Below are 13,520 nucleotides of genomic sequence, written 5' to 3'. Positions count from 1 at the left end.
TTCAGGGGGTATCTCTAAGATGCCCTCTGGTGCATTTCACATTAAATCCCACACTGACATCAGTGCGGGTTTAATGTGCTGAGAAGTTTGGAACCAAACTTGTCAGTGTCCAGTGTAGCCATTATGGTGCTGTAGAGTTCGTAATGACAACCTCCCAGCACCATATACCCTTAATGGCATCACTGCACTTACAGTGCCCAGGAATGGCCCTGGGTACTGTAGGGGCACAGGGCGCATGCACCTGTGCCCACACCTCTGGCATAGGGCACTCAGCTAGAGGGGTGACTGAAGTATGCCAGGGCAGTGGGTTCTGTGGGCATGGCACACAGGGATGTACGCCATGTCGAGTCTTTGTTTAGTTCTGTACTTAGACGCACAGCCTGCAAAGGCAGTGTGTCGGTGTCAGGGTACAGGGCCCCTGAGGGTGGCACAATAAGTGCCACAGTCCTCGGGGGTCTTCTCTGGACACTAGGCCCTGGGTACCTAGGGTGCTACTTATTAGAGGCTGACTGGTGGCCAGAGATGCCAATTGGGTTTTGGTTTCAACACAATTTTAGGGAAGGAACACAGGCCCTGGGTACCTGGTTGGCAGGAACCCAGGGCACACTCAGTCAAAGCACATCAGCAGTTCAGAAAAAAGTGGGGGCATACTAATGCAAGAAAGATGGCACTTTGTCACAGAAATGTGTAAAGTGCACTACTTACCCGTGAGGTTCTCAAGGCGCTGGGTGGGGGGGGGGGGGAGGAGCTGCTAATGCTCGAATAGCCAGGTCTTGAGTAGCCTCCTGAAGGTTAGTAGGTATTGGGTCTGCCATAGGAGGATGGGGAGTGTGTTCCAGGTCTTGGCGGCGAGGTGGGAGAACGATCTGCCGCCGGTGGTTGCTCTTCGGATGTGGGTGAGGAGGGCGAGGTCGGTGGAGCTGGCGGTTTGGGGTGTAGAAGGTGAGTCGTCTGAGGTATGCTGATCCGGTGTTGTGGAGTGCCTTGTGTGCCTGGGTGAGGAGCTTGAAGGTGATCCTCTTGTTGACGTGAAGCCTGGTGGTGTGATGTAGCTGTGGCGAGGCATGTCGAGGATCAGAAGTGCAGAGGCGTTTTGTATGCGTTGTAGCCGTTTCAGGAGTTTGGCCAAGGCTCCTGCGTAGAGGGCGTTACCGTAGTCCAGCCTGCTGCTGGCTAGGGCCTGGGTGACCGTTCTTCTTGTTTCGGTGGGGATCCACCTGTAGATCTTGCAAAGCATGCAGAGGGCGTTGAAACAGGAGGATGAGACTGCGTATACTTGTTCGGCCATGGAGAGTGTTGAGTCGAGGATAAACACCAGGTTGCGTGCGTGGTCGGTGGATATTGGTGCTACTCCAAGTGCGGTCGGCCACCAGGAGTCGTCCGAGGCTGAGAATGAGGACCTCTGTTTTGTCAGAGTTCAGCTTCAGACGGCTGTTCTTCATCCACTCGGCGACTGCTTTCATTCCTTCGTGGGGGCTGGTTTTGGCGGTGTAGGGGGTCCTTAGTGAGGGAGAGTATAAGCTGGGTGTCTGCGTAAGAGATGATGTTGAGGTTGTGCAGTCAGGCAACGTGGGCAAGTGGTGTCATGTAGATGTTGGGCTGAGGGTGATAGTTTGTGTATGCCGCAGATGATCTCGGAGGCTTTGGAACGGAAAGGGGGGTGGCGGACGCTCTGTGTTCTGCCAGAGAGGACGGAGGAGTCCCATTCCAGAGCCTTGGCAGACAGTGTCGAAGGCGGCTGATAGGTCCAGGAGGATGAGGCCGTGGTTTCGCCATTGTCCAGCAGAGCCCTGATGTCATCTGTGCCTGCGATGAGGGCAGTTTTGGTACTGTGGATGCTGCGGACCCCAGACTGGGATGGGTCCAGGATGTTGTTCTCCTCGAGGTAGCGGGTCAGCTGTTTGTTGACTATTTTCTCGATGACCTTCACCGGGAACAGGAGCAGGGAGATGGGCTGGAGGTTCTTGAGGTCCCTCGGATCCACCTTGGGTTTCTTGAGTAAGGCGTTGATCTTGGTGTGCTTCCAACTCTCCAGGAAGGTTGTGGTCTCAAAGGAGATGTTGATAGCCTTGCGGAGATGGGGTGCGATGGTGGCGCTAGCTTTGTTGAAGATATGGTGTGGGCATGGGTCTGACAGAGTGCCCGATTGGATGGTGTTCATGATTTTGATGGCGTCGTTTATGTTGGTCCAGGTGAGCAAGGGGTTGATGTGGGTGGTTGCCATGGGGTCTGAGGTGTCGGTGGCTGTCGGGCGGTCAGGTTGTTGAAGCGGTCATGGATGTCTCCGATCTTGCGAAGGAACAAGGTGGCAAGGGTGTTGCACAGGTCTTGCGATAGTGGGATGTCGTCGGTGTTGGAGCTAGGGTTGGAGAGTTCCTTCATGATGTTGAAGAGCTTTGCTGTTGTGTGAACAAGCTGGCTTTCTTGTTAGTGTGTGTGTTGGAGGTATTCTTGATCGGGGCGAGAGCGATGGCGCAGTCGCTCCAACGCCTGAGGTTGCGTGTCGGTCGGGTGGGGTTCGGTCGAGGGTGGTGTTTAGCTGGTCTTCGGTGATTATGTTCCAGCTGCGGCGGGGGATCTGTTGAGTGCGGTGGTGCGTGGTCGGTTTCCAGGAGGTGAAGTGGATGCAGCGATGGTCAGTCCAGTGGAGTTTGGTGGTGTGGCTGAATGTGACGTGAGAGCTTGCGGAGAAGATGGGGTCAAGCGTGTGGCTGGCGGAGTGGGCGGGGTGTTGTGATGAGCTGTCTGAGACCGAGGTTGTCAATCAGGGTGGTGGAGTTGGTGTAGTTGTTCTCAAGGTGGAAGCTAAGGTCTCCGAGGAGGATGTAGTCTGTGGAGGCAAGGACGTGCGTGCTGACTAAGTCGGTGATGGCGTCGCTGAACTGAGGCCGGGGGGTCTGTAGACGCGAGTTCCTCTGCGGGTGGTTTTTGGATCGGTGTGGATCTGGAAGTGCAGGTGTTCAGCGGTGCTGAGGGTGTCAGTGCTGGTCAAGACCCTGAGGGTGTTCTTGTGGAAGATGGCGTTTCCTACTCTGTTGGTGTGGTCCCTGCAGGTGATCTTGTAGCCGTCATGGATGGCTATGGCGATGTCGGGTCCCAAGAGTCTCTTGAGGAGGATTTTCTTTTTTAAACTTTAAGCTCTTCACAAAAATCCACCCTTACGCTACCCATTTTTAAGGGTAGTCTTAAACATGTAGACATTTTTAAAAATCCTGTGCGTGCAAGAATCCTTACATTAAGGGTATACAAGAAATATAAACTGGCACCTACAGATCCAGTTTACATCTAGGGTCAATTACTACTAGACTTCCTGGTAGTTTCCAAGCCTTAAACAGTGAAACTCACAAACATCAGGAGAGGCCCCTCCTCCAGACAAGGAATCTAAATTGATAGATGCCTCTGGGCAAAGAGTAGCTGCTCAAGCAGCCAATCACTGGTGCCTTGCCCTTACTCTGGCGCTTTTAGCCAGATATGGTAGAGCGCATTACAACAAATTGCTCCAATTTTTACCAGACGAACATAAGGCCAAGGCACACGCCCTAGTTCAGGAAGGGGAAACTGATTTCTAACACCCCCATTAGATTTCTAACACCTCCTTTTGACACAGCTAACACTGCTGCTCCCGCAGTTAACACCAGTGTCTTGCTAAGGAGACACACCTGGCTCAGAATTTGAGAGTTTAAACCCGAAGTCCAGGCTTCTATTTTAAATCTACCCTTTGATAAAGAGCATCTATATGGTCCTGTGGTAGACCCTTTCTTAGAGAAGATGAAAAAGGACACAGGTGTTGCTAAATCTATGGGAGCTCCGCAGTCCCCATACAATTGGTACTCTTTTCAATGCTCCTTCTACAGGGTCAAAAAGACATCCACAGACAACACCCCAACATCATACAGAGGTAAGTCAGTAACCCTCTTCAAGTAGTTACTTTCGAGGTGGGTTTCGAGGCAATAATGGCAAGGGAAGAGGTAGAGGTTCCACACTCTGTACTTCCCAAGCAACAAACCGTTTTGCAGCGTGAATCTTTTCTGTATTCACATGCAGTGCATTATTCCGCAATCTAGTGGTTGGGTCCGGAAATGCAGTATTTCTTTTATTTTTTTGTTTTGTTGGTTGGCGTCCACTTGCCACCATTTGGTGTCCCACTGTGACGTTGACGTGCTATCTCCGGAAGCTCCCACCTTTGGTCGCTATCTACAGATTCTTTTTTTCTGTCGTTGGGTTTGGATCGATACAGAAGGAGCTCCTGAAGATTGGAGAGAAGAATCGGCAAAAATAACAAATAGTCTACAAAGCAGGAGAAGTTCTTTGATGTACCGGTCTTCGAGTCTAGGAGCCGGGGCGCGGCGAAGAGCAAAATACAAGACTTCAACGTCATATGAAGAATGCGCATGCAGGGGGCTTCCTATGCTCGGTAATGGACAAGATACCTTTCAAGTTCTGCGACATGTGACCACAAGTACGCACAGAGGATCAGCATCTGGTCTGCAACCTTTGCCTGCCGCTGGACCACCGAAGCGACAACTGCAATGCATGTTCTGCTTTCACCCCAAAAACGGAGGGTAAGAGAGAGACAGAGAAGAGCAAATTACAACATGCAGGGTCAAGGCCCACCACCATCGCTTTGAGACCATGGGCCTCTCCAGCGAAGAGGGCGACAACGTCGCCGAAGGGCCTGAAGGGGAAGAGGACGCCTGCATTATCCCGGTAAGGCTGCTGCCCTAAAAACGCACTTCGCAACAAAGCGCCACTAAATCGAAGTTAGGATTTATGGCATAGCATTCTCTGCTATTTTGCACCTTGTTATTTTGCACCTCTGAGCAGTCTAGTGATTTTAACTATTTTTACAACTTATTTGAAACTAGTGAGGAAACGATTTAGGCTTTCCTTTTTTACTTACTTGTCTTCCTGAAAGTCATTCCTGGCTGCCTACTCCCCAGCCCCGGTCCACCGCGGCAGTGTGCCGTTTCAGTGGAGGGCGACCGGGAGACAGGCAGACCAATCGTGGCACACTTCCGGCGGGCGGGAGGGCGGAGCCAGGCCCCCGCGATCCCCGCTATATCAGATTAATGTGCCGGCCGGGGCCAGGGGCCAGAACCCCTGCACCTGTCGCTCCTGCCCAGCTCAGTGCCATTCAATATTCACGAGAGGCGCTATTAACCCTTGCACATAACACAGGCAACCACCTCTCACGATGCGCCCTAGCCCACCCCGAAACCACATTCGGCCCGATCTCCTGCTACTCCTGTAAATGGACCAGCATGGGGCTCAACCAAACAAGCTGCCAGGCGGACTCTAACCAACATCCTAAGCTTTCCTGTCTCTACTTTAACGCTAGGTCATTCCCCAAACACTCATCGGACATATGGGATCTCCTTCACGAAAGGAACCCCGACCTTGTCTTCATTACAGAAACCTGGTTGGATGACAGCAACTCCCCAGACATTGCTAATGCATTACCAACCAACTACAAAATTATAAAGCAAGATAGGATTGGCCGCAAGGGCGGAGGGGTCGCAATTATATTCAAAGACCAGCTAACCTACCAATCAGTACAAGTGACTAAACAGACAGAACATGAAATTCTCCCCTTTCAAATACTTAACGAAAGCTTCATTATTCTGGCAGGTGCAGTGATTTATAATCCCCCGGGTCATCAAACTGACATAAGCTCCAGGTTACTCACTCAACTCCTCCCAATCTGCCTGAAACACAAAAATTACCTGGTGATAGGGCACTTTAATATACACTATGAAAAAAAAGACAATCCGATTGTCTCCCAATTAGAGAGTGACATACAGATACTCCAACTCAAACAGTGGACCGACGGACCCACCCACATTGCTGGTCATACGCTTGACCTCATTTTTACCAATATTGAAGCTACTTGCATCAATGAGATCAAGCCTTTACCCTGGACAGACCACTCACTAATAGCTTTCACATTGGGACTACCAACCAAATCAACTAAACCTTGCAAAACTCACCAGACATCGTATCGGGATTGGAAGCTTATCACTGAATTATCCTTCCTAACTCACTTCACAAGCCCCCATGCGCAAAATTCAGGAAACTCACCAGCATGCATAAGCGCAGACTACCTTGAGTCAGAGATCTGCACTACATTAGACAAACTGGCCCCAATACAGAAACGTAAGTAAATACATAAACCTCACACACAAAAATGGTACACCCCACAATTAAAAAAACTCAAGAGGAAATGTCAAAACTTCGAACATATGTGGAGGTCCTCTAAAAACGAGTCTGACAAACTAAGGTACAAATCCGAACTCCAATCTTACAATCTTGCTAAAATAAATGCAAAAAAATCCTACTATGCCCTCCAAATCAATTAGAATTGCAACTTAGCCAAAGAATTGTACAGAATAGTCAGAGAGCTCAGCAAACCGGCCAGCATGTCCCAGACCCTCCCTCCCTCTGTGGAAGCTTCGAAAGAATAAGTGACTTCTTTTTGGAGAAAATTAGGAAAATCTACTCCACCTTTAATACTCCCACAAAAGCCGACTTACAAAACAGGGACCTTGCAATCCCCCACCCAGAAGCCACATCTAATATGGACAGGTTCACCCCCCTCACAGAAAATGAGGTCCTAAAGGCCATGGGTGAAGTTAAATCTGGATCCCCACTAGATCCCTGCCCTCATTTCATAATTTCCCGTCTCGCACCCATTTTGTGCCCACACTTCACCCAGCTTTTCAATTTCTCCCTCGAAACCGCCACCTTCCCCGACAAATGGAAACACGCGTCAGTAATCCCTCTGTTAAAAAAAGCCGGATCCGACGTTCTCAACCCAGAAAACTACCGCCCTATTTCGCAACTGCCCTACCTCTCCAAAGTCCTTGAAAGATTGGTGAATAGGCAACTCTCTAACTTCCTTGAAACCAACAGTCTTCTGGACTTATCACAGACAGGATTTAGGACAAAAACCAGTACAGAAGCCACACTGTTGGCCGTATCAGACAATATTAGAGCTTGCAATGACCAAGGAGGAGCAATAGCACTGATACTGTTGGACCTGTCGGCGGCGTTCGACATGGCCTCACACGACAGCCTGCTTGAGACCCTTTATGCAAAAGGAATCCACTCAAAAGCACTGAAATGGCTCGGCTCCTTTCTAAAGAACCTAACACGAACAGTCCACCCTGGCCAATACCGATCTAAAACAAGACATACTAACTGTGGCGTCCCACAGGGAGCATCACTAAGCCCCACTTTATTCAATGCATATGTCTCCTCTCTGGCTAAAATCAGGAGGAAATAGAATATAGGCATCTACTCCTATGCTGATGATACGCAGCTAATGGTAACCCTGGACGAAAAACCTGCAGTCACTAAAACAAACTACATAATTGCCTCACGGAAATGGCTCAATGGATGCATGAGCACTGTTTAAAACTGAACGCAGGGAAATCTGAGATCCTACTCTTTGGGGGTGCCAAATTAGCCTGGGATGCCACATGGTGGCCAAACACACTCAGCACTGCTCCAACTCCAAAACACTGCGCAAAAAACCTGGGCATCATCATTGATGACACTCTATCCATGAAGGACCATGTAAGAGCTCTCAGCGGCAAAGGCTTTGCCATCCTAAAACTCCTGGCCAGCCTTTTCCCCTGGATACCGCTAGATTGTAGAAGATCTGTCACACAAGCCTTGCTAGTTAGTCAGATGGTCTACGGTAATGCACTATTCGTAGGCATGAACGAACTCCTTCTGACGCGACTGCAAGTACTACAGAACGCTGCTGCCAAGCTTGTCTGCAATAAAGACAGGCTTGGCTCGGCCTCTGCGAGCATGAAGCAGCTGCACTGGCTACCTATACGACAAAGAGCTATTTTCAAATTGCTCAGTCACGCACATAAGGCCCTGTACCGAACTGGCCCCTTCATACTCCAGGAGAAAATTGAGTTCTATGTCCCCACCAGGAGCCTTCGGTCACTCCACCTGACCCTGGCAAAAACCAAACGCATCAGGAAAGCGAGAACAGGTGGGCGATCATTCTCCTATCTAGCAGCGAAAAAATGGAACGAACTACCCTTGGACCTTCGGCTCACTTCCAACTACTTAATATTCCGGAAAAAATTAAAGACTCACTTGTTCCCCAAGTATTAAGTCCTAATTATTATACAGCTGAGTCTGGATACTTACTACCAGCGCCTTGATATCCCTCGGGATGAGTGTTGTGCTTAACAAATACAAATACATACCAGTCATAGAGGTAAAAAAGAAAACATCGAAGGAGGTAAGAGAACAATCCACCTCGAAAAAGATACGCAACCCACGAAAGAGTGACTAATTCCTCGAAAGGAGCCTCGGCGTCCAAGCATTCGACGTCCGCAAGGGCGTCCAAGGACAAACAGTCTGTTGCTTCCTTGGACAAGGACACAGAGACGGTGAAAATCCTAGAAAAGACAAAGTCGTTGAAAGGCAGTCACAAAAAGGACTCTTCGTCGAAAAAAGAGAGGGTAAAACAAGCTTTGACAGCTGCGTCAAGCTCGAAAAGAAAGGCAGAAAATCTCGACCGCAAAACACACGTCTGAGATGGAAAAGAAAAAGAGGCTTGAAGCCGAAATGGCTAGTATACTTGCAACGCAAGAAAGATTTTGAACAGAAAAAGAAGAAATCCCAAATTCTGCCGAAAAGTTTGACCGACGTTGAAGAGGAGGTCAAGGAACTAGAGCCGCCAACAACTCCAGAACCCGTCGATGATGAAGAATACTTTTTCGAAGTCGAAGGGAATGAAGAGGACCAAACCTATGAGGGTTTGGCAACCTCAGAGGCTCAAGACCTACAGTGGCAAGATCTGACGCCGAATCACCAGAAGAAGTGTTGAATACATATCCATCGAGGTCTTCACCACCAGATGAAATTGGGATGTACAACCAAGTCATAAAGAAAGCAGCAGATACTTATGGAGTGTATTTGGAGGACTAAAAGCCCCAATCATGTTTTCTACTGGAAACCCTGCTGCCTACCCAGACAAGGAGTCCATTCCTTCCCATGCTGCCAAGTGTACTGGATCAGGGTAAGGAAGCTTTTAAAGAACCGGCCACATGCAAAGCAGTCAAGCCAAGAGGGGAGAAGTAGTACAAGAATTCCTCCAAGGACCCTATGTACATCAGGGGGTTGGTACCAGCTGAATCAATTATTACTGCCACAGCTCAGAAGAGACCTAATGTCCCTACCAATGTTGGCCCACCACCAGACAAGGAGAGCAAGAGAATGGATCTCATGTAAAGAAAGGTAGAAAGAAGTGCAGCAATACAGTGGTGCATCGCAAATTCAAATGCATTGATCAACAGACATGCATATCAACATTGGGAGGAGGTACGAGAACTACTAAAACACCTGCCAGACCAGTACCAAAGAAGGGCAAACCACTTAGTGGAAGAGTGAAAAAAACATGGCGAACAAATTAGCCCTAGACGCAGAAATGTCTAGCAGACAGATGATGATCGGGATTACTGAGAGAAGACACTTCTGGCTGTGAATCTCTGGCTTCAAGCCAGAGGTACAGAACAACATCCTAAACTCTCTGTTCAAAGGTGAACAGCTATTCAGAAGTGTCGTGGACGAGAAATTAAACCAATTAAAAAAAGGACAATGAAACCGCAAGGTCTATGGGGGCACTACAATTCAGAGGCATGCGTAGAGGCACACCCTCACAGAGACCAACAGGCAGGGGAAACCACCAACCTGCAACCCTGCACCAAACCTTTCAACAAGGTCACCAAGGAGTAAGCCACGGACAACAACCGGGTCAACAACAACAAAATTGGCAATACCAACATGGGAGGCAATCATTTCGAGGACGTCCTCAAGGGAGAGGCCAACGGAAAAAGAGGAAGACCACAAACCACCTCCAAGTAACTTCACTCCAAAGGTTGCGCACCCTCAAACAACAACGCAGAGGGTGCTACAAGATACAAGCACAAAACACTCTTCCTCCAAGAGAGGAGGAAAATCACCTCAGACAAATGGATATTAAACTTAATACAATATGGTTACTGCATAGAGCTTGCAAAACAACCTCAAAACAAAAGACAAAGCAACAAGGTGCATTCAGCAAAAGAATGCTCAATTGCCCAAAGAAGCACAAGAACTTGTGAACAAGAAAGCAATAGAGAAAGTACCATTCAAGGAAAGGAGCAAGGGCATTTACTCCACGTACTTCCTCATTCCAAAAGTAGACAGAACTTTATGCCCAATACTAGATCTAAGGTTCCTAAACAAATTCATAAAAACACCAACATTTAAAATGACAACTTTGCAAGAGGTAATACCACAGATACAAACAGAAGACTACATGGCAGTTATAGACGCATACTTGCACATTCCCGTGAACAGCAGACACAAAAGGCTATTAAGATTTGTGATCAACAGAACACACTACCAATTCAAGGTGCTAGCATTCTGACTGAAATCAGCACCAAGAGTCTTCACAAAATGCCTAGCTGCTGTAGCTGCCCACCTAAGAAGGCAAGGAATTCATGTTTACCCGTACCTGGAGGACTGGTTAGTAAGAGTAAGCTCCTACAATCTCTGCAAACAACATATAGAGCAAGTCATACAGACACTGGTCCAACTCGGTTTCTCAATACACTGGGACAAATCGTCACCTGAACCAGACCAAGTCAAGTGTTCTTAGGGGCAGTAATCAACACAATACTAGGAAAGATATTCCCAAGCAGGTAAATAACATTAGCACTACTGAAGGAGACAATCTGTACAACAAAGGGGCAAGCTCTGACAGTGAGGACGGTGGGGAAACTACTAGGAATGATGTCTTCATGCATTCATCTAGTCCCAAACTTTGACTGCACATAGGAACATTCCAGGAATGGCTTCAAGAACAATGGTCACAAGCAACAGGGAGTTGGGAGGATCTAGTGGTTGTCACACAGACAGTTCATCAAGAGATGGCATGGTAGAACAGGAAACACATAGCACAGTGGAGACCTTTCACACAACCAACTCCAGCAGTGACCATCACATCAGATGCTTCCCAGGTAGGATGGTTAGCGCACATGAACAACCTCAAAGTAAAGGGATTGTGGACACAACAGGATGCAGTAAAACACATCAATTTCCTGGAGTTAAAAGCAGTGTTCCTAACCTTAAAAGCCTTTCAGAAAGAGCTCTACAGGAAGAGGGTGTTAATACAGACAACGCAACTACCATGTTTTACATAAACAAGCAAGGAGGGACACAGTATTTAACACACTCAACCCTAGCCCAACAACTATGGAGATGGGTGATCCCAAGGAGAATAGACATACTAGAAATACATCTACCAGGAAAGGACAATGTGGAAGCAGACAGGCTGAGCAGAAAGACGTCAGCATCCCAAGAGTGGGAATTGAATCAATCGGAGATCCAAAAGACATTCAAAAAGTGGGGAACCCCGCAAATCGACCTATTTGCAACTCCCCACAATGCAAAATGCCAACACTTCGCATCCAGACAACCGTGCAAACAGTCCCTAGGGAATGCGCTATTGATAAACTGGCCAGGAATATTTGCTTACGCTTTCCCCCCAATACCACTGCTACACAGGCTGATCAACAAATGCAAGCTCAGACACATGACATTTAATACTCATAGAACCTCAGTGTGCCAGTCCCAGACAGACTTGGTTCTCACAGATAATGGCGATAACTCAAGGATTAATGCACAAGTTTCCAAAGAGAAAGGACCTCTTAACAATGCAAAATGGAATGGTACTACACCCAGAGCCAGCAAGCCTAATCTTGGCGGCATGGCTCCTGAGGACTTAGAAGAATTCGCTCAACTCAAACTTCCAGAGAGCACAATGGCAGTGCTCCGAGAGGCCAGGAAATCTTCAACAAGGAAGTGTTACACAGCAAAATGGAAATGATTCTCTCGATGGTGCCTTAAGGAACAACTTTCAAGGAAGATCACAAAGTAATCAACAGTTCTAAAATACTTAACGTATTTACTACAGAATATACTAAGCTACACATCTATAAAAGTACACTTAGCAGCAATTGTCGCGTACACAAGAGGTGAAACAGGGTAAGGTTTTTCACATCCCATGTGGTCAAAATGTTTCTAGAAGGAGCAAAGAGAATAGCGCCTCCAATGAGGATGCCAGCACCTGCATGGAACCTCAATGTAGTGCTCGCTCAAATGATGAATGCATTGTTCGAACTACTCCACAAAGCAACGCTGCAAATGCTTACACTAAAGACTGTATTTTTAGTGGCAATTACATCACTCTGTAGAGTAAGTAAATTGCAAGCGCTAACACTGCAAGAACCCTACTTCCAAATACATAATGACAGAATCGTCATGAGAACAGATCCACATTTTATGCCAAAGGTAGTATCAAGGTTCCACATAAACCAAACAATACAAATACCAAGCTTCTTTCAAAAGCCAAAATCACAAGCAGAAAGGGCATTGCACACTCTGGACGCCAGAAGGGCAGTCATGTATTACATGGAAAGAACCAAAGAATACAGAAAAACAAAGCAATTCTTTGTATCATTTGCCAACTGTTTTCTCGGATGACCAGTAACCAAAAATACCATGAGAGGTTGATTAGCTTATTTCTTTTACATTTGCTGATTTATGACTGTGAGTAATTTCCCAGTTCAAGGTGCAAAAGCTTTATTCTTGAGAATTGATTCTCCCAACAGAACTCTTTATTGGGAATCTGAACTAACATGGATTGCATAGACCATACAACTATGCCACAAACAGGCAGGTCAAACATTGCAAGGAACCCCACAGGCTCACTCAACAAGGAAAACTACTCCTATTCAAGACATTTGCCAAGCAGCAACATGGTCTTCAGTGCACACGTTCACAAAGCATTACTGCGTGGACATTCAAATGAATAAAGAGACACTAGTAGGACAAAGGGTCTTACAACATATATTCATAAACCAGCGCTCATCTTCCACACAACCACCACAAGAATAGCAAACCGCTACAAAGTCTATGCACAACATGTGAATCCAGAAAAGAATCACACTGCAAAACGTATAGTTTCTTACCTGTCGGTGTAGTTTTGCAACTTGAAGAATGTTCTGGATTCACTAGCGAACCCACCCTCCTCTGCCAGAAAGATGACAGGAGGAAAATGTATAAGGAGAATGAACAATAAAGACAACAAAACAAATCCGAAGATGGTGACCAAAGGTGGGAGCTTCTGGAGGAAGCACGTCAACGCCAAAGGGACACCAAATGGTGGCATGACAACACCCACCAACAAATAAAGGGAAGCAATACTACAGTTCCGGACCCAACTACTAGATGGGTGGTATAATGCACAGCATGAGGTTCCAGAAAATTCTTCAAGCTGCAAAACTACACTGACCGCTAAGAAACTATTTGTGACTTGCCTCCTCTTCCCCCGATCATTCCACACCTGTCGGGGGATGTCTTTCTCAATTCCTCCCCTTCTGGCATACAGTAACTTCAGACAGATGGGTCCTAGGAATTATCCAATCTGCTTATAGCCTGGAGCTTAC

Source organism: Lissotriton helveticus, chromosome 5_1, assembly GCF_964261635.1.
Source record: "Lissotriton helveticus chromosome 5_1, aLisHel1.1, whole genome shotgun sequence".
In the NCBI taxonomy this organism is placed as follows: Eukaryota; Metazoa; Chordata; class Amphibia; order Caudata; family Salamandridae; genus Lissotriton; species Lissotriton helveticus.
The sequence above is the reverse complement of the archived record's forward strand: the minus strand, read 5'-3'. Positions refer to the sequence as shown.